This window comes from Narcine bancroftii, chromosome 11 (genome assembly GCF_036971445.1).
Source record: "Narcine bancroftii isolate sNarBan1 chromosome 11, sNarBan1.hap1, whole genome shotgun sequence".
In the NCBI taxonomy this organism is placed as follows: domain Eukaryota; kingdom Metazoa; phylum Chordata; class Chondrichthyes; order Torpediniformes; family Narcinidae; genus Narcine; species Narcine bancroftii.
The window spans coordinates 71274950-71300995 of record NC_091479.1 but is presented as its reverse complement, the minus strand read 5'-3'; the positions used below and the strand labels follow the sequence as shown (position 1 = coordinate 71300995).

At 39.3% G+C, this 26046-nt stretch overlaps 1 long non-coding RNA gene across 1 annotated transcript; it reads right to left on the bottom strand.

The window, feature by feature from the left end:
• Nucleotides 1-19071: 19071 nt before the first annotated feature.
• LOC138745754 (uncharacterized) lies at nucleotides 19072-23864 on the bottom strand. Its single transcript, XR_011346483.1, has 3 exons — nucleotides 23804-23864; nucleotides 20226-20266; nucleotides 19072-19136 (listed from the first exon to the last, which is right to left on the bottom strand). It is a non-coding gene; the product is annotated as an uncharacterized lncRNA (long non-coding RNA).
• Nucleotides 23865-26046: the final 2182 nt, after the last annotated feature.

The window sequence follows — 26046 nt, the reverse complement described above, 5'->3', positions numbered from 1 at the left end:
TTCTGACTTGCTTGTTAGCAAGTCAACAGAGCTCACACTGTGCTTCAATAATGGAGATCAAATTTTTAAAGACGCAGCTTCTCTTTGTCAGTAAATGACATTACACCTCTAATTAAAATTCTCACATCTGGTTAAATCTCGACAATTCAGAACGCTACAAGCGCAAAGTATAGGTTGTGTTTGCATGTCCATAGTTGCATGACTGCATTCAATCATCATACCAGAACACAGAAAGACATGTGAACAGATTGATTCTGATTGTTTCCAACATAACTGTGTGCAAAACAATGAGAAATCAGTTATCAAAAAGGTTTCTACAGAAGCGGTACAGTTTTAATCGCACAGGAATAGAACAATGGACTGGATATCTTTTGTCTGTACTGTCAATGACCACCTTTCTGAAGCATTATATTGGATACTCACCATCACAGCCAGTTGTTGAGGCAAAGGAATTATGGGGAGACGACATAAAAACACAGACGAGAAAGCAATTAGGAATTACACTGATACAAATTGGAATAGGAGGAGTCTGATGTGCTGCCAGGCCTCACCTCCTGCATTACTTGAGAGCAAAGGAGTGGACTCACTTTTAATGGCAGTGTTACCACTGGAAAGCACTAGGGTGTTGTTTACCCATAGAATACATTTGGCTTAGTGGATGCCCGAATCTTTTAAAATCAAATCAAGTGATTCAACTCTTGGTAATAAGCTGCATCATTAAGATACAACATGGAAAAAGCCCTTTGTCCCACCTATTTACAGTGATCCTACATTATTTTCCCCATTCTACCACTCATCTACACTAGAAGGTCAATTTACAGTGGACTATTAACCTAGCAGCCTTATAGTCTTTGGACTGCAGAAGGAAGCTGATGTACTCTGTGAAAATCCACCCAGTCACTGGGTCAAGGTGGATGCTCTGCATAGATTGAACCCAGACCTCCAGCACTCTGCGGCAGTAACTCTACCAACTGCGCTACTCTGCTGCCCCAAAGCGTCCTTGTAGAGTCAATCAATATATATTGCAAGCAGTATGAACTTTAGCTGAGGTAAATTTGTTAATCTCATTGAGGCTACAATGATAAAACAAAATTACCTTTAATTCCATTGGAAGTGAATGATAAAAGTATTTAGCCAAGGATCTGCTATGGGTCAATTAAGCAATCCTCATTGAAATCTGAACATGGCGAATGCACCATGGCACTTGAAAATAGATTTCAGTTTTCACAAAACAAGCTGTCAAGAAAACCATCCCAAGCATTACAATTGTTCTAATCAGATTTCACTACACATTAGAAATAATATTCATGTTAACTTTAATAAAATATTCCAGTGCAGAAATGCCACGATTCTCTCAAGTGCAAAAGGCAGACAATCCTTCTGTCACATGTAAACGAAAAAAAAAAGCAAAAATTGCCCGCAGGAATTCAAATTAAAAAGGCCAGAAATCTCTCCATGAGAACAGAACCAGCCACAGGCAAACTTAAGAATGCTCTGTCCCAAAAACAAATTCCATCCTCACTTGAATTAAGCTATTGTCTGTTTGACCTTGGTCTACTTTACATTACAGATTATCAGTGGAGCTGCCCTGTGGATAGGGCCACATAAAATATTAACTTGAAACTGTCTGGCCTACTGGAATCTAAAAAAAAGGACAAACGAAATTGAGTGCATTTCTTATTCCACGATTCTTTCTTGCCTTTCTCAACGCCAGAACGTAAAAAGGGACACGGGATCAGAGGTTCAGATCCATTGGTAACTTAAATGGGTTTTCTTTCTTTCTGCAGAAAGACCTCCAGTTTTGTTAATTTACTCTGGGTTTTTAATTATTACAATAGTTGGACAGTATTGGGGCTGAAATATAATCTTACTAATGGGCTCAATTCAGATGACTGTACTACTTCAGCAATCTACCAAACTTGCCACCACTCAGATGAACAGGGCAATTTGAAGTGGAGAGTTCTGCTACTATTGCCATTGCCAATGTCTGGAAACTCGTAAGTGTTGGCATATTCAATGCAACTGAGACCCTGCCCCCCGCCCCCGCCCCCACCCCCGAGTATGCAGAATGATGTCAGATATCCAAGGCAGATCATAATATCCATTGCTGATAAGACTGGCAAACAGGAATCCCTGTGCCTTACAGTATTTAATCCCCTGAATTGAAAAGGACAATGTTGTTTTACAGGGAAATTAAGGAAAATTCATGCAGGAAACATGTTCCTGATGCAAGCAAAAAGAACAAAAGGAGTAACAGTTTAAGGATAAGGGGGGAAGCACTTTAAGGCTGAGGAGGAGAAGCTTTCTTTACTCAGAGAGTTGTGAACTTGTGGAACTTCCGATCACACAGGGTTGGTGCCAAAACAAGTCTTGGGGGTGGGGGGCAGCACGCATTTGGGTTTAATGTGGGAGACACAATCTGACACTTGAAAACTCTCTCAGCCCGGGGTGAAGGGGGGGTGGAGAAGAGGTGGTGGTGGTGCCTGCCTGAACTCCTCCAATGCAGTGACTTCTCTGCCGCCGTCCCTCTAACTTAGTAGTCAAACACAGTGCTTATATTGCAGGGAGGTTAATGACACTTGTCACTAGTAATACTAGACACACACTAGTGACACTAGCACTGCAGGTGGAGGTAGGGAGTTACAATAACTCATGGGGGGGGGGGTGGAAAGAAGGACAATGGCCATGAGTAGGTGAGGGCATCACAGTACCTAGTTTAGAGAGGCAATACCCACAAAATGCCACCCTTTGGTGCCAACCCTGCTACCACAGAAATTGTTGGTCAGTTAATTAGATATATTCAGAAGGGAGTTGGGTGTAGCCCTCATAGCTAAAAGGATTAAAGGATATAGACAGAAATCAGGAATATGGCACTGAAGCCACATTTGTAATAAATGATGGAGCAGACACAAAGGGCAGAGTGATCTTCTGCTTCCATTTTTCCTAACATGAATATTTAACAACAGTAGTTTCCCACATCTCTACCACTCCCCAGCTCTGCAACATAGCAATACCTGTTGGTTAACAAACATCTGGATGGCTGTAAGGTCTTCCAAGCTTCAGCAGAATCTATCACCATAGTGTGGCATTTTCATGGCTGTGCCACAAGCTTATCAGTCAGATATATCAACTTCCAGTGTGACACTAAATGTAGCAACATCTGCTTGTGTTGCAATTGAACTCAACAAGACAGTAGATGAAGGTTTTCGGTTGGGCCAGTGGACCAATCATCCATCCTGCAGATCCATTAATCTTCCAATACACCAATTATTTTGGCCAGTGGACTAATCATCAAATTAGGCACCTCTATTAGTCATCCAGCACACCAATCATTTCATCATGAGACCTATAAAGTTTTGATTAAAAATAAACAAAATGCTGATGTTTGAAATCAGAAATACAAAACAGAAAATTCTAGACATATTAATTAGATGATGCTGTGGTTGTAGAACCAAAATCAATTATTTTCATTTAATTTAGACATAAGAGAGGGCAGATTGCACAGGTGTGTGATATCAACACAGCTGAGAGGGAGGTTTGAGTTGGAGTCAGGAGGCTGCAATTGAGTTAATTGATTAGGGCGAGTGAGCAATTGAAATAATAGATTAGGGACATATTAAAAGAGGAACAGTTGTTGATCTGATGGCTCAGATTGGGGGTATTGTTGACTAGTGGAGGAGAATTTTAGGGGCAGAAGGAGTAGAGTACCCCTGTGGCTGTTCCCATCAATGATAGGTATAACTTTTTGGATACTGTTGGTGGGGATGTCCTACTAGGGGCAAGTTGTGGTGGTCAAGTCTCTGGCACTGAGAATGGGGCCTTGGGAAGGGGGGGGGGGGAAGGAGAGGAGTGCAGTAGTGATAGAGGATTTAATAGAGACAGATAAAAAGTTTTGAGGGGGTGGAGGAAAACATTAAGTATCTTGGATGGTCTGGTGCCAGGATCTGAGATATCTCTGATCATGTTCTCCAGGTTCTAAGGAGAGAGGGTGAACAGCCAGATGTGGGGTTAAGACATTATTGCTATTAATCCCTATGTCATGTAGGGGCCAATTATATGGTAGGAAGGATGAGGAGGTCCTGCAAAGAGAGTTTAGGCAGTTAAGTGCAAAGTTGAAGGACAGGACCTCTAAAGTGGTAATCTCAGGATAGCTACCAGTGCTGCAAGCTAATGAGGCTAGAAATGGGAAGACAGTGCAGCTAAAGACATGGTGAAGGAGGGATGGCTTCATATTTCAGGATCATTAACCTTTGCTCCAGGAAAGGTGGGACCTGTTCTGATGGGATGGTTTGCAGCTGAATTGGAGGGGAACTAGTATCTTTGAGTAGATTTTCTAGTGCTGCTTGGGGATGGGTTTAAACTAGATTTGCAGGGGAAGGGATCCAGAGTGATAGAGCAGATAGGTGGAGGACAGTAAGGGTCATGAGAGGACTGCAGGTAAAGACAAAGCAGAGGGTTGTGCATGATAGAAATGATCTTGGGTGCATCTATTTCAATGCAAAAGAGTATTGGTAGTAAGGCAGATGAGCCTAGGGTGTGGATTTGCCCTTGGGATTATGACATTATTGCTATTAATGAAACTTGGTTGCAGGAGGGGCAAGGCTGGCAGCTCAGTGTTCTGGGGCTCTAATCTTTCAGATGTAAGAGAGAGGAGGGATGAAAGGGGGAAGAGTGGCATTGCTAGTCAGGGAAAATATCAGCTGTGCTTAAGTCAGCACTGTGGACTTACCTACAGAGGCCTTATGGGTTGAGCTAAGGAACAGGAAAGGTGTGAGCACACTTGTATTATAAACTGCCCAATAGTCTGAGAGAATTGAATATGCAAATCTTTCGTGAGGTAGTAGACCATTGTAAGAAACAGTTGTGGTAGTAGATTACAACTTTCTGCAGATTGAACAAGACTCCATACTGTAAAAGGTCTGGATGGCTTGGAGTTTGTCATGTGTATCAATCAATATGTAGATGTACTAACAAGAGAGGGTGCAATACTCAATCTCCCATTAGGGAACCAGGCAAGTCAGGTGCCAAAAGTCTGAGCATTTTGGGTCCAGTGACCATAATGTCATTAGTTACAAATTCCTTGTAGATAAGGATATTTTCTAAATTGGAGAAAGGTGAATTTTATGGAAATGCAAGAGGATCTTGGAGGAGTTGATTGGGATATGCTGTTTTCTGGCAAACAGGTGCTGTAAGGCCCTTCTTGCTCCAATGTGTTTGCCTTCAAAGGCAAAATATTGAGGGTGCAGAGTTTGCATGTTTCTACCAGGATTAAAGGCAAATCTAACAGGCATAGGAAACCTTTGTTTTAAGTGATATTGGTGATATGACTGAGAGGAGCAAATGAGGTTCTTGAAGAGTATGAAAAATGTAAGAGAATACTAAAGGAAATCAGGAAGGCAGAAAAAAGGCCTGAGGTTGCTTTGGCAGATAATGTGAAGGTAAACCTGAAGGGTTTCTAAAGTATATTAAGAGGATAACAAGGGACAAAATTGGTCCCCTAGATAACTGTGTGGAGCATCACAAAATGGGGGAGATCTTAAATAGTTTTTTGCATCAGTGTTTTCCCAGGAAACTGGTATGGTTTAGAAGGAAGGGGAAAAAAAGGAAGTGTCATGAAACATGGAGATTGAGGAGGAGGTGCAGTGATAAATGATAAAGGTAGACAAATCCCCTGGGCTGGATATGATATTCCCTTGGACCTTGCAGAGGCCTAAATGGATATAATTCAAAATGTCTTTGGCCATAAGTGAGGTGCCAGAGGATTGAAGAGTAGCTTATATTGTCCTTCTGCTTAAGAAAGGCTCCAGAAGTAAACCAGGTAACTATAGGGCAGTGAGCCTGATGTCAGTAGTAAGTAAATTATTGGAAGGTGTTCTGAGAGACTGGATAAATGGGAATTTGGACACCCATAACCTGATGAAGGACAGTCAGAATGGATTTGTGATAGGTAGGCCACGTTTAATAAATCTTGTGTAGAGTTTTTCGAGGAACTTACTAAAAAGGTAGATGAAAGGCTATGGGTGTTGTCTACATGACCTTTAAGACCTTCAAGGTCCCATATGGGATGTTAGTTCAGAGGGTTAAGACTAAGATTCATAGTGGTTGTAAGCTTTATTCAAAATTGGCTGAGTGGGAGAAAACAGTGGTAGTGGATGGATGCTTCTCAAACTTGAGCCCAGCAAGTGGTGTGCCTCATGGATCTGTGCAGGACCATTTTTGTTGTCAATATCAATGAACTGGATGATGATGTGATAAATTGGATCAACAAGTTTGTGGATAACACAAAGATAGGAGGTGTAGTGGACAGTAAGGAATATTTTCAAAGCTTGCAGAGGGATCTGGACCAACTAGGAGAATGACCAGTAAATGGATGGAGTTTATTGCAGTCAAGTGTGAGGTATTGCATTTTGATGAGCAAATCAAGGAAGGACATGCCCTCTAAAAGGAGGGCACAGAGGAGTGCAGAGGAGCAGAGAGACTTGGGGATACAGGAACATTGTTTCCTGAAGGTGGTGTCACAGGTGGACAGGGTTGTAAAGAAAGCTTGTGGCATCTTAGCCTTTATAAATCGAAGTATTGAGTATAGGAGTTGGGATGTCATGTTGAAGTTATTTAAGACATTGGTGAGGCCAAATTTGGAACACTATGTGCAGTTCTGGGTGCATAACTACAGGAAGGATATCAATAAGATTGAGTGCAGTGAAGATTTATTAAGATGTTGCTGGGTTTTCAAGAGTTGAATTACAGGGAAAGATGAAATGGGACTTCTTTGAGGGATAAAGACAGTAAATGCAAATGGATCCTTCCACTTAGATTAGGAGAGATAAATATGAGGACATGGATTTAAGGTGAAAGGTTTAGGGGGAACCTTTTCACTCAGTGGTGGGAGTGTGGAAATGAGCTGCCATCTGATGTGATGGGTGCGGACTCTATCTTAATAAATTGGATAGATACATGGATGGGAGAGGTCTGGAGGGTTATGGAATGGGAGCAGGTTATTGGGACAAGCTGGTCAACACAGACTAGAAGGGCTGAATGGCCTGTTTTCTATGCTGTAGTGTTTTATGGTTCTACATGCAGCATGGAACAGGCTCTTTAAGCCCACAAGCCCATGCCCCCCCCCCAATTACAATCAATTAACCTACACCCCAGTATGTTTTGAAGGGTCAGAGGAAACTGGAGCCTTCGGGTAAACCCATGCAGACATGGGGACAATGTACAAACTCCTGACAGACACTGGGATTTGAACCCTGGTGCTGTAACAGCATTGCATTAACTGCCTTGCCCACAGTGCCCCCTGTTTTGGGCCATCAGAACTGGGGAGGGCTCCAAAATGCTATTCATGCATTCTTATCCTGACTTTCACTCAGTGGCTTGACACAGATCTCATCGTTTACCCAAACACCTGTGTAAAGTTGCAATAACTGAGCTGGTTAAATCAACATGTGTTTGCTTGAGCGCCATTTTCCTCTTGCTCTGTGCAACTGCCTTGCCAGTTGGCAGTTATCTATTGGAAAGGTGAAAGGAAGGGTAGGATGTGAGGAAAGGGGGAAAAAATAAGGATGTGAGTGGACTTCTTTCGGTTTGTAAATCACGAGACAGCATGGAATGAAGGGGAGTGGAACTTGAGAGTGGAAGATCAAATATATACTGTCATCTCCAAAGGTTTCAATCTGGCTGCTGGCTGGCTTCAACAATAGTTGGTGCATTGATCACAAGAATCATCAGCTTCGGATGGGTAAGCTCCTGCACCCATGTCTCATCGCTGCCATTATATGCCACCTTGTACCTGGATGGGAAGTGCAGAAATGTGTCGAGCAGTGTTTGGGTGAAACGCCTATCCCAATTAGGTGATCCAGCAGTGTTTTGGCCAAGATGGTCAGCGTGAAGTTCATGTATATTCTAAGTATTTGAGATTGATCTGAAGCTTAGAAAGTTGAGTTCTGAATAATTATCATAAATGGGTGAAGGACACTGAGCAGTACAGGTGCTCCCCTATTTACGATGGTCAGACGTGATTTTTTTGAAGTTATGATGGTTCAAACCTATACTTTTAATTTTGAATTCCAATCTGTTCCCTGCTTGCGCTGTTCCGTACACTACTCTTGTGATGCTAGCAAATGGCAGTATTGTACAGCCTACTTCAAACATTTTTCATAATGCAGTGTGCTTTCAGCTGTGGTTTTTTTTCAGTATGGGATAAAGATATTAACAATTATAAAAAGGTTAGAATTTTCAACTTAAGATTTTTTTGACTTGCGATGGGTTTGCTGGAATGTAACCCCATTGTAAGTGAGGAGCACCTATACCTGAAGCTATACAAGCAGTTGATTGAACATAGTGTTTGAAAATGGAGTTACCAAATGACCATCTGTGTGTGCTGACTTGGTAGAATTATGTGGTCCTGATGTTATCTCAAGGACTCTGAAGGTGTTTTTATGCAATTACTACACAATGCACTACTCTTTTGGCTTGCCAGAGGGTGCCACTAGTGAAAAATCGATACTTTAGCTTCCGGTTTTATGTCCATAAAAAAAAAACACTCCTACGAAACCAATTGGTGAAGGTTTCAGTTCGAGCTGCTTTATCAGTCAGTGTAATTTAATTGGGCCATCATGCTTCTTCTGCTACTGCTGTTTGCACATCCACTCAGTCCATTAATAGGATTTTTTTTTGTCTTCAGTGTAGACAAAAAAGCAACGGCTGTTTTCTTGTAGAATGTTACAATAAAATCATCAGCTGTTGAATTTGTTATGGGTATTAAAAATTCATACAAGATATAAATATGGAGGAGGAAGAAAGACTGGAGGTGTCCGATAGTGATAATGCCCAGAAACAGGCCTTTCAAGTTAGTCTGCGGCAAGCAACCAGCACCCACTTGCTAATCCTATTTTTTCTTCGCCCTACAATGTTATCAACTCCCACCAGATTCCACAACTTATCTATGTACTTGGAGCAATCTATGGAGGCTAATTAACTCACCAGCCCTCGAGTTTTTGGGATAAGGTGGAAACTGGAGCACCTATAGAAAACCTGTTTTTGCAGGAAGAATGTACAAATTGCATAGAGCCCATTCCCAAGGTCAATATTGAATCCTGGCCACAGGTGCTGTAAGGCACCAACTCTACTTCTTGCTCCAATGTGATGCCCTTGAATTATAAAAAGCAAAATATTCCTGACACTGGAAACCAAATAAACATAGAAATTGCTGGAAACACTTCAAGAATACTTCAAAGGTTATAAAAAAAACTTTGGGAATTGTGGAGATGTGAAAGGTGCTGTATAAAAGTAATGCTGCCTTTTCATTCAAAGGGCCAATATTTCCACTTGTGGAGATAAAACACGCAACTTTCTTCAGATTAATGTATTTGCTTTTGGAATACAGTGAAGCAGGTTGTGCAATGATGCCCCAAGATGAATCTCTCTTCCTTCTCTTTTTGTCTGGACGTTCCTATTTATCAAAGGAATTGCTGGTCTTTTTCAGAGCTTTGGTATTAAAAAGACCAGCTGCAGCATACAGTTCCTTAATGTCAGGGTTCAGTAATAGCTGAGACAGAAATACCTTGTACACTCCTATTAACTGCATGACCCTCAACAAAGGCATTCATTATCTTCAAATATACAAAGTAACATTATTGACTGCAACTACAGTGCTCCTCTGCGAAAATCCCCTGCAAGGCGAACCTTGGTACAAATTCACCATGTGTCACATTTTCAATTGGATTACAGCAAATTGCAAAATGTGTTTGTGCCCAGGAGCCCACAAGAAAATTGAGCCCAGTATGTGACCCACATATATTTTGGATTCACTCAGGGAACTGTATAATTAAGAGGTAAGATAGCAAGCCAGAATTAGACACATGATAAGATCCAGCAAGAACAAAAGCAGAAATGTCAACTCTATGCCAGATAGATGACGGTTGCAGGTAATTACGTTTGGTCTCGCTGAGCGAGCGCATGTCTATCGCAGGTCCTCTTTAAAGTGGTGAGACAGCAAAAAGGTACTGGTTGGGAGACAGGCAACAGAAAAGCCAAGGGATTGACAATAAAATTAGTTATTCAGAACATTCAATGCTTAAAACTGCAATGTGATTGATCTTCTCAAAGATCATTTGCTAAAATAACTCCAAGATTACAAATACAATCGCAATGGCTTTGTTTCTTGCCTCAAAGGTTGTCATTCAAAGACAGATAATATTATTCATGGACCACAGCTCTAATGTTGAAAATATCTTCATGATAAATGAGTTCATGGATCAGTTTTTATAATGATCAAAGGTAAAAACACGTCATTAGACATTATTTCTAATTCTAGACATTATTTCTTAAATTCATTTAGAATTGGTAATTCTCTGCCCCACCAAAGTAAAGTTATTGGCTCTGTTTTTTAAGTGCAAGTTGGAGAGGGAACAGAGTAGAGCAGATACAATGGTGAGGTGAGGGATTGGGAGAAAGGGTGGCAGGAAGCCCAAATTCTAGAAAGTTGAAGCCTATAAACATTTTGTTTCCCTCCTTTTCCAGGGAAGTGCAAGAAGAACAGAGGGTGCAAATAATAGGAAGGAAGAAGATTTATAAAGGATAAATGCTTTGGAATCTAATTTCGTGAGGTCTAGGATACCAATTGCAGCTGAAATGCTTGGAGGCCTGGAAAAAAACTTCTGTTTTTATTGGCTCACAGCTTGTTTAATGAAAATGTTGTATCCCATTCCCCTCATCTTTGAAATGCAGCATTTACCCAGTTCTGGTAAGATCAATAATCTAAGTGAGGGCAGAAATCGCAGGTGGCATCCTTTGGGAGGGTGGGTAAAAGATGCCTCAATGATTGCTGAAGAGAGGTCAGTAATCCTCAGGTTGGTTGGTGGTACATTATTTTGGGGTGGGGGGGGGAACAGGCATCAATGAAGGAGATGGTGGTGATTGTGATTTAGAAGGGTGCCTTATGATTGGGGCTTGGGGACCAGAAGTGATCTCAATGTTTTGACAAACATGGGATGAATGGAGAACTGGGGAAAAATTGGTGATTGGAAGAACTGATAACTAATGGAGGAGGATAGTGACTACAGGGTATTGAATGGGGTGATGATCACAGGGTGGGGTTGTGATCCTGAGGAGAGCCAGCTTGAGTTCACTGTGGGGATTGCAACTACTTATAAGGTTCAGGTTGATACAGGTATTTAATGACCCACCTGCTTCAGTGGACTGGTAGGATCCACTGCCCAATAAATTCTGCCCCCAATTTTCTCTGCAACTAAAATCTTGCTTTTCTCTCATGTTCCCATTTCCAACAAAGTGTCTTTGATCTTAAACATAACTCTTTCTCTTTTCAAAGGTAATCAGTAATATTGGTTAATTTCTGCCCCCCCCCCCATGAAAAAACCATAACTGGCTTTTTGGGAACACATTTTGGCACCCTTTAACTGCCTCCCAATAGCAATCCTCCCCACTCTAATCCTTGCCCACAAACCATCTCAGATATTCTTTTTGTCCTATCCATTCCTCTTCCCTAACTTTTCTGCAACTTAAAACTTGCTCCTCTCCCAGTTCTGATGAAGGGTCTTCAATCTGACTCAATAACTCCACATCTCTTTCCTCAAATGGTGCTAGACCTACTGTCTTTGTTTCTACTTTGGTGGATTGTGGCCTATTGCTATTTTTGGGATGTGCTGAAAGAAAGTGGTTGCTGCCTTTGCTAAACTGCACCTTCAAAATGAAGACCCCCCCACACCCCATTGGGCGTGTCTCAATAACACCATTAGCAACCATCGGCACACTAAGCTGACTCCTTTGGATGCAGATCATTTCTTCCAGACCCAGGAGAACCAGATTCACCAGAATTAAAACTCTCTAATATTTAGAGAACATTTTGTTTATTCCTCACCCCACTCATCGCCCCATTCCTTTTCGGCCTCGACAGGAAGTGGGTATGTACTGTATGTGCAGGGTTGGGACTTGAGGCTTCTAAAGTTTAAGTTCCAATGAAATTCTACCCAGAGATGGGGCTCAAAATTCCCCCCAGCAGCCAGCTTCTGTTCTCTCTTTGCTTCTTCTTGATTTTTTTTTCTGGGTTTTCAACTTTTCTCACCCCCCACCCTTTCTCTCAACCTTTCTCCTTGAGATGTACTTCTGCATCTTGCTCTCTGACTAAGCTTTTGACCACTTGTCCTGATACCTCGTGCAGCTTGATATCAAACAACACTCCTCTGACACACCATAGCAGATCTAATTGCGTTACTTGTGCCCTTTAATTACAAGTCTTCAAGCTCTAGCTTCTTTAATGGATCATTCGGGTGCTAACAACAAGACATAGATTGAATTGATATGCTTCATCTTATGAATGCCCACTCGTCATTGTTAAAACTGGATTGTTTGTTTCAAATCCTTTTATTCTCCAATCTTATTTGTGTTCAATGTTCCAATTTAAAGCTCAGCGTGCAAACAGCAGGCCGACTCTTTGGTGCATTAGTAAGAGGGATGGCTGAAGTGCTAGGGGCACCATCTTTCCAATCTTTTGAATCTATCAATTGTTTTGGCAATTACTGTGTACTTTTCTTCAACCCACCATGAATTCTGGAGTTGTCCAACCAAGTTCCGAAAAATTCTTCCCAAAGACCTTGTATGATCTCTCAGACATGAACTCCACCCTATTGATTTAAGTTGGAGAAAACTGCAAGTATTTCTCTCAGGGCTCAAAGCTAATCATGCAAAACTCCAGGATATCAGTGCCCTTTTGTACAATATCCTTAGCTTGCCAGTGGCTTTCCACAGATGGCATTGCCTGATTGATGTCCTAGAATTTTACATGATTGCCTTCAAGAATCACAAGCAGGTATAAAGAGGTGAGGAGATGAGCCATCTGGAAAATGCCATCTGTGAAAAACAATTGCCCTGTAGAATGTGATGACATTAGCCTAAACTCTTCCCCATATCATCCCAAACTGCTCTATCATTGAGAGTTAAAGCAAACATCACTAACGGATGTTGCTGGGAGCCAATTTCAAAGTCCTTTATTGCATGGAAAGGAAAAATAAAAGTTCATATTTGTGAAACCTTCAGTGTTTTTCCAAGATAACTAAATTTATCTGCTTACGCCCACATTATGCTTGCCTCTCTCATCACTGTTTTAAAAACTGGATTATGTTTGCTTTAAATCCCTTTTATTCTCCAATCAAAGCACGTTTAATTTTGTGATATAAACAGAAAATGTGAGAAAGACTCAGCGGGTCAGGTGCCTGGAAAGAAAGAAAGGAAATTAAAACTTGATGTCTGTGACCTTTCATCATAACTGGAGGTTAGAAATGTACCAGGTTATAAATACAAGGATTCAGAAGGGAGAGACAAGAGGAAAGAACAAAGTCAAGTGTGTAATAGGGTAGAAAATGGAACAGATCTCAGTAATTCCAATGATTCTTACTCCAGGCTCTCTGTAAATTTCCAGTATACAATTTTTACAATAGGAGAGTCTCTCTTTCACAAAGATAATGAACTGGGACACTTCAGCTTCCACCAATCCTCATCCTCTACACTTCTCTTGCTGGATGGATGTTTCTGAATCAATTTTTTTTATTGGCTCTTCCCATTCCTCCAAGTTGAGTGTATAAACTGCGGCTTTAAGCTCTGCTGCATTATTTAGTGCCCTCTGTTACACCTCAACTTGGCACATTGCTGTTGATGAAAGTGTTGCTTTATGGATTGGGAACTTTCATCAACTTGTTTCCTAATTTCCTACTCTTAATTTCCCAGCTCTTTCCTCCTCTTCCTATACCTCTTTCTGGGCTTGGGTATCAGCCAGAATTTACCCAATGACCACTCACCACCATAGCCCCCATTTCCTTCCATCTGCTACTTGAAAGGACTATATTTCCTTTCTCCCCATTCCTCCATGTCATCTGCTCTAGTATTGTCAGGCCAGTGCAAATTCCTTTCTCTCAATTGAATGCCCACAGCAGAGTCTGACCATATTCCCCCCATTCACCCTCCACCTTCCTGCAACTACTTCTAACTCACTATTTTCAATGTTGATTATGCTTTTCGTTTATAGCACCCTGAACATGATTCTGCCATCAAGCACGTTGTAGAGGCAAACATTGCAGAACAGGCTCTTCAGCCCAGCTCATCCATGCTGACCAAATAGGTATTCTAGGCTGATCCCATTTGTTTGAGTTTGGTCCTTTTTTTTGGCAGCTCTTCCTACTCTCACATAAAAGTGCTGCAACATCCAGAGGAGGCAAAGATATATAACCAACATTTTGGGCCTGAGCTCTTTGTCAAGGCACTTTTGTGTATTAAAAACAATCACCATGTCTGCAGACTTTTTCTTCTTTCACTTGTATCTGTCCAAATATATTTTGAATGTCATTAATTGTACTCACTCTTATAGTTTCCTCTAGCAGCTCTTTTCAGACAGACTTCTCAAGTCTTCCTCCTCTCACCTTGAGCTCATTCCCTCTAGTTCTAGAATTGTCTATCTTTGGGGTAAGAAACAGTGAGCATTCTCTTTATACCTGGCCCTAATGATTTTGTGAACCTCTAAGGTCACCCCTAGGTAGGGAAGAAAGACCCAGCCTATGGAACCTCTCCCTTCACTCAACTCTTGTTTGGCTCAGCAACACCCTGCTGAATTTCCTCCATAACCTTTCCAACGTGATTCAGGATCATCCATCTTTATGAGCCTGCAGGTGACAGCTCTTCAAATACAAATTCTTGTACTGTTTTAATGCAGTAAGGATTTCTACTTCAATAACCCTTTCAGACAGTCAGTTTCAGATCTGCGATATCCATAGGGTGAACAATTTTCATTCAATCCCTTCTACAATTACTTTATGCCCTTGGGTTCTAACCCATCTATTAAAGGAAACAGGTTTTTCCGAACTGGTTTACCCAACTCCCCAAAATTAAATGTCCCCAGTACAAATTCTATCTTACTGCAGTGCAGAACTTCACACTGTCAATTTTTGAATCAGCATGCCATCTACATTTATAACAAAGTTGTTCATGTAAAATCACCAAAGCAAGATTGCTGTCAGTCAGATATGCCCATCAACCTTCCCCTTTACCTCCTGCCACTGAAATTATGCTGAGTCAAATTTGCTGCCTTCGCTTAGATTCCATGAGATTTTAGTTGGGACATGGAACACCAGAGGAACAGGCCCTTCCTTTGCCAACCATGATGCCAAACTAAACTAATCCTATCTTCCTGTACATTGTCCACACCCCTCCATTTCATGCTTGTGTTTCTCTTTAAATGCCTCTTCTATTTTGCTCTCATATCTGATACCACCACCTTCAGGCCCCTACCACTCTAGATTAAAAAAAAACTTGCCCCTGCACACCTCTAAAGAATCTTCTTTCCCCCCCCTTAAGTTAATGCTCCTGTTTTCATTCCTTTTTTAAACTTTATTTAAAAGATGAGTAAAAAGTATAACATACAATGTAAATATTCAAAGTAATTTTACAAAGATTTATATATAAAGAAAAAAAACACACAAACATAAAAAGAATTAAAAAAAAAACCCTTCCTTTCCCCCCCCCCCCCCCACTCACCCCTTCAGCTATCTCCCTTAAATGGAGGAACATAAGAAGTAGGAACTGGAGAAGGCCAAAAATGGCACACCAAGCCTGCTCCGCCATTTAATAAGATCATGGCTGATCTAATTTATGACTACCTGCTTTCTCCTCATATCCTCTAATTCCTCTATCATGTAAAAATTTATCTAACCGAATTTTAAATATGTCTAATGAAGCAACCTCAACCACTTCCCTGGATAGAGAATTCCAAACATTCACTACTCTCTGGGAAAAACTATTTTTCCTCATCTCTGTCCTAAATCTACTCCCCCGAATCTTGAGACTGTGTCCTCTCGTTTTAGTTTCCTCGGCCAGCTCAAAAAACCTTCCTAAATCTATCCTATCCATACCCTTCATAATCCTATGTTTCTATAAGATCTCCTCTCATTCTTCTGAACTCGAGCAAATACAATCCTAGTTGATTTAATCTTTCACATGTCAACCCCTTCATCCCAGGGATCAACCAAGTAAACCTCCTCTGGACCGTCTTCAAAGTCAGTATATCCTTCCTCAAATATGGAGACCAGAACTGGACACAGTACTCCAGGTGTGGTCTCACCAGTACCTTATAAAGTTGCAACATTACCTCCCTACTCCTGAATTCAATTCCTCTAGCAATGAAGGCCAACATTCCATTTGCCTTCTTAATAACCTGCAACCTAACTTTTTGTGATTCATGCACAAGCACTCCCAAGTCCCTCTGAACAACAGCATGCTGTAGTTTTTCACCCTTTAAATAATATTCAGCTCTTCTTTTTCTTGCCAACGTGGATAACCTCATACTTACTAACATTGTACTCCATCTGCCAGACCTTTGCCCACTCATCCAGCTTAACGATATCCCTCTGCAGTCTCTCCACATCCTCATTACAATTTGCTCTTGCACTCAATTTTGTGACATCCACAAACTTGGCTACACCACATTTTGTTCCCTCCTCCAAGTCATCAATGTAAATGATGAACAGTTGTGGGCCTAGCACCAACCACTGCGGCACCCCACTTGCCACTCTCTGCCAACCTGAAAAACTCCCACTCATCCCGACTCTCTGTCTCCTGTCAGACAACCAATTTTTGATCCATGCCAAAAATATAAATCTTATATATATGAAAAAAAATTATAAATGTTAATAACAGTTCAAAATACATCCAATTACATGTATTTTGAATACAGAGACCACTTATCAACAAAAAAAATTGTCACGCAAGTTATAAGTAATTTTTTTCCATAATGATACAAGCTTTCAATTCATTATGCCAGCGTATTATATTAATTTCTACATCTTTCCAAGTACAAGCAACATATTTACGTGCTACCGACAACACCAAACATACAAAAGCAATTTGAACTTTATCCAAATCCATTCCCCTCATGAATACAAATCTCCCAACAAAAAAATAGTTGGATCCAAAGGTAGTTTAAAATTATTCAATTTTTCCAAAACTATTTTAATTTCTTGCCAAAATTGTTGGACTTTCACACAAGTCCAGACAGCATGTTAAAAAAAAGTACTAATACATAAACCACATCTAAAGCAAGAATCTAAATTACTAAACCCATTTTTTAAAAACTTTTTGGGGGTCAAATACAATTGATGTAAAAAATTATAATTGACCATACCATATCTTACATTAGTCATTTTAATTACATTGTCCTGGCACATGTTCGCCCAATCAACTTCAGGAAAAGTAAACACTAAATCAATTTCCCATTTAAGTTTAGATTTTTCCCAATCTGGTTTATCCATATTGTCCTGTAATAAATTATACATAACTGAAACATTACCCTTCTTTGGTATAGTAGAAGTCAAAGATTCAATTTCGACAAAGTAGGTAAATACATCTCTCCACCATAATTATCTTTTACCAAAGCCCTAAGCTGATAATACACAAATAAAGAATTTAAAGGTATTTCAAATTGTTCTCTCAAATGTATAAAAGAAAGAAATTGTCCCTCTACAAAACAGTCCTGTATTGTCTTTATACCTTTAGAATTCCAAATATTTAAATAAGTATTAAACATTGAAAAAGGAACAAGCTGATTATTGTATAATGGAGTTAAAATTGGTAATTTATCTTTCAACCCTAACATTTTATTTTTTTAATCCAAATCTTTAATAAATGTTTCAGTATTGGCATATCATATTCCTGTAATAAAATCAAATTCCAACAGAATATAAATTCGTGTATCTCTGTTCTAGGTAGACATGATATCTCCACCTTAGCCCAACTAGGAGGTGGATCCAAATCCATCAGTCTACTAATAAACTTCAACTGAGCTGCCTCATAATAATTTTGAAAATGTGGCAGTTGTAAGCCACCCAATGCATATTTCCAAGTAAGTTTGTGCAACGCTACTCAAGCTAATTTACATTTCCACAAAAACTCTCGTACTGCTTTATTCAAATCGAGAAAAAAATTCTTTGAAAGCAAACAAGGTAATAATTGAAATAAATATTGAATTTGAGGAAAGATATTCATCTTAATACAATTAACACATCCAATTAGAGTTAATGGGAGATCTTTCCATTTAGCTGAGTCTGCTTTAATCTGCCTCAGAATAGGTACATAATTTAATTGATATAATGATTGATAGTCATTGTCCACAAACACCTAAATATTTGATTTTATTCGTCCATCTTAATTTTGTAATATTTTAAAATTCAGAATAATCTTCTACTCCAACTGACAAAATTTCACTTTTATCCCAGTTAACTTTATATCCCAACAATTCTTATTACGATAAACATTCCTGTAACTGTTTCAACGATCTCTCAGGCTCTGTAAAATATATCATCACATCATCTGCAAATAGATTAATTTTGTATTCTTCATCCTTAATCCTCATCCCTCTAATATCCTCATTTTGTCTTATAGCCTGTGCTAATGGTTCTATAGCCAATGCAAATAGGGCTGGCAACAATGGGCAGCCCTGATGAGTTGATTGAGCCAATTTAAAAGGTAAAGGTGTCTGCCCATTTGTCACCACCCTAGCAATCAGGTTCATATATAAGGCCTTAACCCAACCAATAAAGAAAGGGCCAAATTTAAATTTCTCAAATACCTTAAATTAAAGTCTCATTCAACCCTATCAAAAGCTTTTTCGGCATCTAGTGCAACTACCAAAGGATGATTAGGTTGCTGCTGAAATGCATTGATCAAAGTAAGCTATCGAAGTATATTATCTAAGGCATTTCTATTCTTAATAAAACCTGTTTGATCAATATGTACTAATTTAGGTAAATATTTAGCAAATTGATTAGCTAATATTTTTGCCATAATTTTATAGTCTACATTCAATAAAGGAATAGGTCTATATGAAGATACCTGTAAAGGATCTCTTTCTTTGGGATAAGTTATTAAAGCACTCAAACATGTTTCCAGTAACTTCTGATCTTCAGTGACTTAATTTACACTTCCCCAAATATATTAGAAAATTCATCATTAAAAAAGTTTATAGAATTCCACAGAAAACCCATCATCTCCTGGGGACTTACCATTAGGCATTTCCTGAATAGCTTCCTTGATTTCAAAATCTGTAAATGGAGATTCCCACTCCTGAATATCTTTCTCATCTAGAACCGGTAACATAAATTTAGATAAATAAAAATCAATAGAACCATTATCCTGTTTCCCCTCAGAAGTATATAATTTTTGATAAAATTAATAAAACTGGTCATTAATTTCCTGAGGCTTATAGGTAATTATTTAATTCTTCTTAACAGCATTAATATTCTGAGACACCTGTTCAGCTTTCAATTGCCAGGCAAATACCTTGAGAGCCCTTTTCCTCAACTCATAATAACATTGCTTAGATCTATTAATTAAGCGCTCAAACTGGTAAGTTTGTAAAGTATTATAGCGTAACTTTAACTTCATTAATAATAGGGATTTTTTAATCTTCTTTTATATCTTTCTGGAAGTTCTTCTCTAGTTCGGCAATCTGATTTTCCAACTGTAAACTCACTGTCATATATTGTTTCTTAACTTTCGTAGAAAGAATTAACATTTTCAGTCAAAAATAAAGAAATATGATCTTTTACAAAGGAAACAAACTCTGGTTTTTTTTCAATAACATTGCATTAAACTTCCATTTATACATCGAATGTACTATCTCCAAACTTTAACAAGAAAATATTAATAATGAATGATCTGATATAATTCTACTTTTATATTCAGTTTGCAGTACCCTACCCTGAAGATGTGCTGATACCAAAAATAAATCAATTCTGGAAAATGAGTTATGCCTTGAAGAATAAAAAGAAAAATCTTTCTCTGTAGGATTAACTTTTCTCCAAATATCTACCAAATTTAAATCTTTCATTAATGCATTAAGTTGTATATTGCCCTCTTTGACTTCCTTATACTCTTTGGATTTCTATCTAATAAACGATCCAAAACAATTAAAATCACCACCCATTAAAATATTCTCATTAGTCTGATTTAACAAGAAAAAACCATCTGAAATAAACCACTCATCATCTATATGGGGTGCATATAAATTAAGCAGTGTCCAAAATTCTGCAAACATTTTACAATGAACTCTTAAAACTTTACCAGCATTCCCTTCAGTAGATTCCAATTCAAATGGTAAGTTCTTAGGAATTAAATCGCTACTCCTTTTGCTTTAGAATTAAAAGAAGAATTAAAAAAACTTGACCAACCCAGTCTCTTTTCAATTTCAAATGTTCTTTCTCAGTCAAATCTGTTTCTTGTAAAAAAAAAAGCAAAATCAATTTTCATCTTTTTTATATACGCCAATATTCTCTTTCTCTTTATTGGATTATTTAACCCCTGAACATTAAAAGTTGTGAAGTTCAATCTAGGCACAATTTTAACCATTAGTAAATACACACACTAAAACATTAAACTCTATAAAATAATGCTCCCCTTTGTAATCCTTCAAAAATAAAAAAAATAAAAAAGGAGGAAAAAAACAACACGCACAAAAAAAAACACCCAAAGGCAGTATTACCCTTAAAAAACTGGGTGTGGGAAACCCATTGGTGGCAGATGACTAGCAAAGTTTTCAGTGTCATCCACCCCCCAAGCTGGATACATATTTATTATATAGATAAACATGTTCAAATATAGTCCATATCTTCAACCCAACGATTGCTCCGGATCTTCGATATCAAGAGGATTCTGTATTTCTTCTTACTTTCCATTATTTCCATTCTTCCCATTCTTTCCATTTCCACTGCCATTTCCATTTAATCTTCTTATAGGAGACAAAAGCGGAGAACGACCATTTCTTCTCAATTCTGGCAGGGAGTTCGCAAAAACTAAGGCATCATGAACATTTTCAAAAAATTGAGATTGAAAGTTTCTGTTTATATATTTTAAAAATCCTTCAAAATTCCAGGGTAATGAAAAGCAAACTTGTAACCTTTTTGCCACAGAACATCTTTAACCATATTAAATTCTCGCCAACTACGAATAACTTCCTGACTCAAATCAGCATAAAAAAGCACTGTTATTTTGAACCATTAATGGGGATTGGTTTTTGTTGTGTTTTTTTAAAATTGCCATACATAAAATCATTTCTCTATCCTGGTATTTTAAACAACAAATCAAAACTGCTCTCGGCGGTTGTCCTGGAAGCAGTTTTCTTCTCAGAGCTCTGAGCCCTATCTAACTCCAAACCTTCAGGAAAGAACTCTTTACCCAAAGCTTCTAGGATCCAGTGTTTAAAGAATTTTATAGGATCAGAGCCTTCAATATCTTCTGGAAGACCAACTATCTTAACGTTATTTCTCCGACTCTGATTTTCCAAAGAATCAATCTTCTTCAATAAGTCTCTCTTTTGAATTCCCCAATCTACAAAAGATCCTTCCACTTTTTCTATTTTTCCTCTATTCCACTCCACTTGACTTTGACAATTAGAAAAAGCTCTCTCAATTTTCCTGTACAGTATCCACAGATTTTATACATCTATTAATGTCACTTTTGACTACATTCATATCTTGCTTCATATTTGACATTTCTTCACATAAAGTATGCATCTTCATTTTCACCTTCCTAAATCCTTGATTCATTTGATCTGATATTTGTTTTGACATATTACCCATCTGATAGTATTTACAGTTCTGGAAGGGATTGCCTGAATCCATTCCCGGTTCCGGTTCCACTTTTTGAGGTTTACCGTCATAGGTTGCTGGCTCCCCCTGCTGGACATATTCTACAAAGTTAATTCCTCTTCTGTCAGTGTGGATGCCTTGACAGTGTGGCTGCGGGTCTGGACACCCGGCACCCCGACCTCTTTGGGGCGCCAGCACTCAAGCTCCCCTGCAGCCCACACCTTATCAAGGATCTCCCGGATCCACGACGCTCCATGCAAGCTGGGCAAAGCCATGGGGCATGTTGGAGCATCTTCCGACGCTATTTTGTGCATCCCCAGGCTGCCCGGCAAGATCGCGGGTCTCTCTGTTGACCGTGTCGTCCACGCGCACATGAAGGCGATCAGCAACAGCTGAACTCACCAAAGTGCCGGCGCCATCTTGCGGGTCAAAGGTTGGCACCAGTGTCAAAATCGGCCAAGCTGGGGTCCTCTGGGCCTTCGGAATTGCTGAAATCGACTCCAAGGATTCCACTGTAAAGGTCGGCCTCAATTCTTCCATACCTCTAAATGGCAATTTCTTTTGAAGTTGAGCCTTAGATTTTTTTTACATTAGTTGCCATAGTAATTTACTATTGTTTTAAAAATATTTTTAACTAATTTTAAACAACAAAGTTGGGCATTTAATGTTCCAACCCTCCCACACCCCCCCCCCCGCCCCCATTTTCATTCCTGAGTTCTATTCAGTGGCTTCACTGGATCAATCCCCAAAGATGTCCTCTCTTGGTACAGCTATAACTTTCTCCTTGATCAATAAAACACCCTTCCACCTCTTTTACACCCCCCCGAATCATGAGTGAAACTGGTGATTATAAAAGGGGGAAAACCTTGCTTCGACTTATCACTGCTCAACCTCCTCCCCAAAGTCCTGCTTATCAAAACTGCTTAGAAATCAAGCACAGTATTTGGACCTCAAAGCCGCCCTGACCACTAACCCATCATTTGGGATCCTGTCGAAAGCCTGGCTAAAATCTACATCTAACACCATCATTCTATTTCCTTTCAGCATTTTCTAGTTCTGTCCAAAGTGCGTTGACCCACTCCTCGCTCATTCCCAAAAGACTGACTACTCCCATCCCGTGTGCAACCAATACTACCATTTCACTTCATCTCCTTCCCTTATCCATGACCATAAACGTTTATTTGGAAGGAAAATCATTACATTCCTCATTCATTTTTAAATATTGTACTTATTGCTCACAGTATGTCGATATCTAAATTTGGGTGAATAAAAACATAAATTGGGTGACTGCTTTGGGAACACCTCGATTCTATCCCAAAGAAGGTATGGTGGCATTGCTGCAGCCAAAAGTCTGGAGCACTGATCCAGAACTAGAACTGTACCAGGGTAGATGATCATTTAAGTCATTAAGTAAATTGCATTCTTATCATTGGTAACCATGAAACAACTAGATTGTTGCAAAAAGCCATTCTGGTCCACAAATATCTTCACTCATCTGCTGGCCCACGCTTTCATCTATATATGCAAATATTTTTTTTAATTGGCACTCGAAAGCCTCCACTTTCCTGCCAGTTTTAATTGCTGCCCTTCTCCCAGCCTGATCACTTTGTTCTCGTAAGCATCTACTTTTTTTCTGTAGAGCAAAATGGTTGCATTTTATCTGTAGATCAGTGACATTACAACCTTTAAGACTCTCTGAGTCTGTTTGAATTACAGATTCCTAGGATCTGGAGTCATTTGCTATAAATTTTGCAAGACTGTCTAACACTGGGGAAATTCATCTGCTCTACTCAACCGTATTTCTTGATTGAAGAACATTTAACTCAAGATTTTGCTGCAAAACTTTTTTTGAGGAATGTGTCCTTTTCCTATTTGTCGCTGTGATGAATAGCATATCGTTCTCTATCCACTAACTAATATAGTTTCACCTAGCCTTCCCAAATGTTTAAAGTTTTGCTTTAAACAATTTTCTGGAATGCACCCCTTCTGTAAACTGAGGAGCATTTGTTAAAAGATGGCAGGGGTGCTTAGATGAAGTCCTGGCACATAACATTGCCCTGGCTGAAGTGAGGCAGCAAAGTCTACAAACCCACATTCCGAAGTTCCTACATTGGGATGAGCAGGCGTCATTTGAAGGTGAAATTTCTTGATGAAACACTGACCTGGTTATCTTGTTTCTTGAAGTTCTTGGTTGTAATCTGGTCTGCCATTGGACAAGAACCTGCAAGGAACACAACAAATCATCAGTTCCTTCAGTGCCATGGACGAGACTTTGAAAACACTGAAAACACATCTTCATTGATTAAACATTCTAGGCCAGCACCTCTTGCACATTTCACAGAAATACATCAACCACACAGTCAACCAGCTATATTGCTGAAGATACAGTTGAATGTATTTTCCTTCCATTAACAGGAAAAACAAATTCTGACTATGTGATCATGAAATTCCTGAGCACAAAAGCAAACCAAAATGGAATGCAAGGGGGAAATTCTTGATAAGGGAACAGAACTCTTTATCACAGGGAGGATAAGACCAAGAATTTGTGTGGAATTGGGACTCTGAGCTCAAACTGCACTCAAAACTGGGTTGATATTCAGATTATTTCTCTTTTCAAGTTTCCACAGAAAATTATTTTCATCTCAAACACAGACCCTGCCCTAAATTGGAGGGAAAAAAATCTGACAGAAATACAAATCATAATTTATAAAGAAAATCATCTGAAAACATTTGACTATTTTAGCAATAATTTTTAATCCACTGAATGCAACTATTATTTATCTGTCTTCATATTTACAGTTTCTTTCTCTCTCATGGCATACTGTATTCTTCAAGTTAAAGTAAATTAATTTATTCTTCAGTAGGTGTATGGTCATACCTGTGTAGCCACAGCATTTTGGTGCATCGGTACATTGTACAAATGCATATGACAATAAACAATCATTTTGTGTATGTCATGATTCGTTTGGTCAATGTGTCCATCTTCCTGAGCAAGTTTTTTTTTTAAAGCAACACGGTTGGCATAGAGGTTAGTGCAATGCCTTTTCAACACCAGGGATCAAAACCTGTGCTGTCTGTAAGGAGTTTGTAGTTCTCCCTGTGTCTGTGTGGGTTTTCCCTGGGGGCACCGGTGTTTCTTCTCGCTGTTCAAAAACATGTTTGGGCTATAGGTTAATTGGGTGTAAATTGGGTAGCATGGACTCATGGGCCAAAATGGCCCGTTACTGTGCTGTATGTCTAAAATTTAAATTAAAAAATTAAAAACTATAAATATTGTGTAAATGATTTGGGAAATAAAATTAGGAATTGTGCTGTTTGTCGGGTTCTCTTTGGTGATTCTCCTTAATGTTCGCCAATATATCGTCCTAGCCAGGATTAGCAGGTAAGCAATACAACAGGACCAAGGAAAAGTTGAGGTAGAATGTAGATGTTAAGGAATCTGGCACGGAGCAACACATACACTAAATAAAATGCCACTGCTGGATGTCAGCATATTACGTGCTAAACCTCAATGAACATGATTGTTCTTGTATGACCAATTCACTTACCTACATACTCTAGAAGGTAGAAGATACTGAAACTTGTAACTCGGGACACCCACAATTTATAAAAGATTTTGCTGTTGTTCATTATTTGTAAATCTTGAAGAATACAGTCAGAGCAAGACCTCGCTGAGCTCACATCAGAGAGTGTTTCATTCCTTATTAGTGTTTGCATGCAGTATCTCATCAGTATCTAACCCCGGGGATCTGGTTTCACAGCAGACTATTTGAGAAGAGCTGAGCCCAGTGATACCCAATCAGCACTCCTGTAAGTGATTGCACTCCTTGAATTTAAAGAAACTAATTACTTCCCTGCATGTTGAACAAGTCACTAGGACCTCCAAGTTAGTCACAGTGCACAAGTGAAGATGAACAAGCACACTTTCTGTCGAGGTGGTAACGAGCTGCGGCCTTTTTGGAGAAATGGTGGTTATCAATAACTCTTGATGAGCTGATGGAAAGAGCAATGCAAGTGAGGTTGCTCACCTCATTAATGACAGTATTCCATTGGGAAAGAGCTGAAACTATTAGCATTGCTGACCAGTGCACATCTTGGCTTTAATATTAGCTGTTGCAATATATTGTCTGCATCCTGAAATAACGTAGACCAGTTAGGAGTGAGGTGGAGAGCGATTGTGCCTATAAATTGGTACTGGCTATATTTTTACAGCTGGTTCTTCATCCAAGGTACAAGCCACATAACTGTCAAAACATGGGGTGGGGTGGGGGAAGAATGTAACCTGGAACATTCTAGGCCTCTGAATGAGTTGATTGGTTTATTTCAATTTTATGACACATTTTGAGCACTCTGCCCCATCCACTGGGAATTAGATTAAGAATGCCCCCACATGCATTTTACACAA